At 51.3% G+C, this 3958-nt stretch overlaps 1 pseudogene; it reads right to left on the bottom strand.

Moving 5' to 3' along the window:
• Window positions 1-246: 246 nt before the first annotated feature.
• LOC117006619 lies at window positions 247-2748 on the bottom strand (annotated as a pseudogene).
• Between the last annotated feature and the right edge of the window lie 1210 nt (window positions 2749-3958).

Genomic DNA, 3958 nt, shown 5'->3' with positions numbered 1-3958 from the left:
GGCTGATGGAGGCAAGGGGAGCATTGGCAGCATCTGGGAACTGACACCTCTACTGCACTGTCCCACCTACAGTCTCACCCAGCTTCTCCCAAGGAGTGTCATCTCCTCATTCTCACACTCAGGGTTTGCATCCAGTTCCAAAGAAGGCTGCAGACACGAGCAAGTTTGAAGATGCTTTTATTGAATGCCAGAAAGCAGAGCTGGAGCAGCAGTGGGAGAAAGGGAGCAATGGGAAGCTGTGTGGACTTGGGAGCTGCATTTTCACTTTGCCACGGAGACTCTCCTTGCTGCAAAAGCCTGTGCCTGCACCACGGGGGCTTCTCTGAGCCCAGCTCAGCTGCCCCTGGGAGCTTCTGAGCACCAGCAGGTGTTTGATGCACTCTGGAGAAGGGGCACTGAGCATTTTATTGGGAGGATGGAGAGGCAGGCAGCTCTTGGAGTGCAAACCTCCTCAGCTGCTGACGTATCCAGGGCTCAAAATAGGAGACTCTGGTAAATACTTCAGGGAAGACTCTATGTCCCATTCCATAAGAAACAATGCCATGAGCCTTCTGATTGCAGACTAATGGGCCACCAGGATCACCTTGTGTCATGAGAGGAGTGAGAGGGGTCAGACAAGCTCTCCCTACCTAAAGGAACAAGTTTCCTCTTCCCTCCCTCCATGTGAAGAACCTCCTGTTCCAACCACCTCCCCCTCCTCCAGCTTTGCAGGGTCTGTAGCTGCCTCACTACTCCTCTGAGCCCACCCATGAAAGAATTCAGGCTGGAGGCTCTTTGAGAATCAAAAAATCAAAAAGAACATAGACCAACTTTAGACATGGGGAAATGTCTAAGCCATCCTAGCAAGGGTATCACAAGAAATTTACACTCTGAAGCACTGGCTAGTCTGGGTAGAACATCCCCAAGTAAGTAAAAAAGAAAACAATGTTATAGTTAGGAAAATGCACCCCAATACAGGGAGCACATCAGCTTCAGAACTTCAGCTCATCATTCTGACGGTCCTGGTTCACTCTGTTGTTCTTTTGCCTTCACCTGCAAATCAAACTGACTGTCCAGTTGCAACCTACTCCAAAGCTTGCAGCCAAAAACAACACTTACTTTGTAAGTTGACTTTCCACTGTTCTGATCACCAACACACATCATGGACCGACGCTGGTATCTACGGAATACCTTCTGACATGGTTTGTCATTTTGCACCTTCAGTTCCACCTCCCTCATCACATCAGTCTTGCTCCCATAAAAGACGTCCGGCCCCACCCAGCCACCTCACATTTAGTTCCTGTTCTCACACGTTCATTGCTACTGGGTAAGGAGATAAATTTCACATTCTCATTGATCTTGGCCTTTTTCTTCAGCTGTCAGGCAGAGATAACACAGGGTTAGAGCCAGCCAAGAATTAGGAACAAGGTCAGAGTTTTGGGAAGGTGAGCAGGGGGAGATCCCTCAGGCAGGAAGGATGTGTTGGGCCATACCTTCAGCAGCGCAATGTCATTGTGTAGGGTAACAGGGCAATAGTCAGGATGGATGACCCAGTCTCTAACACTGATCCTCTGCTGGCTCTCTTCTTCGTCACGGATGTTGTGGGCTCCCAGAATCACAGTGACCTCAACTCTCCTGCCAGGAAACACCAACATGTTCCAGCTGCACTGGCCACAGGAACACAGCCCCCAGTGCAGGGGCTTGCAGGGAGCTGGTGCTGGGATAAACCTCCCCAGAGAGCAGCTCTCAGCAAGTTGTCCTCTGTCCCTGGCTCCCTTCCACAGCCCAGCTGAGGATCCCTCACCCCACGCTCACACGGGTGGCAGCTGCCCCATGCTGAAGGCAAAGGGAGGCAGGCGAGGGGAGACACTGGACCCTCTTGTCCAGCAGTAGCTCTAAGCCATGCAAGGATCCATGACCCTGGAGACCACTGTGAGCATTCCTGTCCCCAAGGACACTCAGCTCCTGCCAGACAATTCCTGCAACTCACAGGGATCACTCAGCTCCAAAGATCCCTGCTCTGGCTGAAGAGACACAGGATGCTGTTTCAGCCCATAACAGGGCTGAGGCACTTTGGGAGAATCTGGGACCTGAAAAAATCACCTGTACAAGAAAGACAGGGTCTTACCCTTCTTCAGGCACACAGTGAGCTGCTGAGAGCACTGCATCTGGGCGAATCAGGAACCCTCCACAGTAAGAATGAAATGTGCCAGTCTTATTTGTAACTTTGATTTTTAAATAAGCCATGTAGGGTCTGGAATGGGGCACAACCACCTTCCCACCAATGATCCTTCCTGGAAGAGAGATGGGAAATGTTAATATGATGTTTGCAGTTATTTCCTGTCAAGTTTGGGGCTGCATGAAGGGAGGGGGTCATCCTCTGGTGTCATGTGCCAGTGATAGCAGCAACTCTCCTTCCTGGGGCTGTCCAAAGCATTGCTGCTGCAATGGAGAGAAAGACAAGCAGCAGTGTCTGGGCTGCCTGAACACCCCTGGCTCTGGATAACTGAAATGCCAGCAAAGGGCACAGCTCTGGTGCCTGTGATGCCTCACTGGTTTCAGGCACACCCTGAGCTGAGAGATAGAGGAGAGAGGAAAGTAGGAGAGTAGATACAGGAGAGAAGGAGAGGCAGGAACCTTGCCTGAGATTGACTACTCAGTGTCCATCTGTGCCCTTGCAGGTTCTTGTCTAAGTCCCCTCTCTGTGTACTCACCAGCCCCAGCCCAGGGCAGGACAAAAGCACTTGAGATCAGAAGGAGAAGCAGCATGTTCTGCCACTGTCCTGATGACCAGTTGCGGTGGCCAGGCAGGAGATAGGTACAGAATGATAACCTCTGTAAATGTGGTGTGGAGCTGAAACAGGAAACCTCAGCCTGCCTGCAGCCATGTCATTTGCTGCTTTTGTTCTCACAACCCGAGACTGTGGCTTTGCGAAGAGTTCGTGACATTCTCTGTGTTTTTGTCACAATCTTATCAGAAAGCTGGAGAGATCTGGGCTTGTTCAGAGCACCCACAGCACACAGGGACAGCAATGGGTGGTCTGTTGAGTGCATATCCCTTCAGAGACTTTTGGAGAGAGCCCATGAGACCCTGCACGTTGGCTGGTTCCATCTGGACTTTATTTCTTTTTGTTTTTTGTTCCCCTCCTGTACTCTAATAGGAATGGAGAGAGCTGGCCAGGACCAGGCAAAGATCCTGGTTCTTATCAGAGGGGCTGACTGCCATCAGAGATGTCCTTGGGAAATCAGAAATCACCAATCAGAGGTGCTAAGGGACAAGGCCAGGGGGTGCCTCACAGCCTCAAGCACTGGTGTTCTCAATGATCTGACAAGTCCATGGTGATGGGAAAGGCTGAGGTCCAGCTGGGAAGGCAACCTGTGGGCCCAGGTCCAGATCAGCAGGTGCCCTGGCCAGGTGCAGGCCAGGAGGAGCAGGGTCAGTGTGTGCAGGAGAAGGGGAGCAGCCCTGCCTGAGCCTGTCTGAGCCCTCCCTGGCACCTCTGGCTCCAGAGTTACAAGCTGCAAGGGACTCAGCCCTGGTTTCCCTGACCCTCCTTGGCCATGAGCCCAGCCAGTGAAACCTCCAGGATGTTCCCGGTTTTACATGGCTTTGGCCTTGAGAAAGCCCACAAATAAATCCTCTAGAGCATGCTGGCATTGCCCCTTGCCCTGTGTTGTAAAAAGACAATGGACTGTGGTAAGTGTATGGGGATCCTCTTGAAAGCTGTGTGCTGGAAGGGCTGAGGGTGGAGAGGAGGAGCTCCCATGAAAGCTTGCAGAGCAGAGGCAGCAATGCTCCAGAGCGTGATTTTGCCTGTCTATCTTGGTTTTTGGCAAATTTGGGAGAAAAATTTTGAATGGGATTCCTCAAGGAAAAAGACTGAAGCAGTCCCTCCCCAAGCTGGAACTATTTCTTCAGAGAGAAGTGAAAAAAATAACCCCCATCTATATAACAGGCAAAACACTTCCGATCACAAAA

Source organism: Catharus ustulatus, chromosome 23, assembly GCF_009819885.2.
Source record: "Catharus ustulatus isolate bCatUst1 chromosome 23, bCatUst1.pri.v2, whole genome shotgun sequence".
In the NCBI taxonomy this organism is placed as follows: Eukaryota; Metazoa; Chordata; class Aves; order Passeriformes; family Turdidae; genus Catharus; species Catharus ustulatus.
Note: the sequence above shows the minus strand (reverse complement) of the source record. Positions and strands in the feature narration are given on the sequence as shown.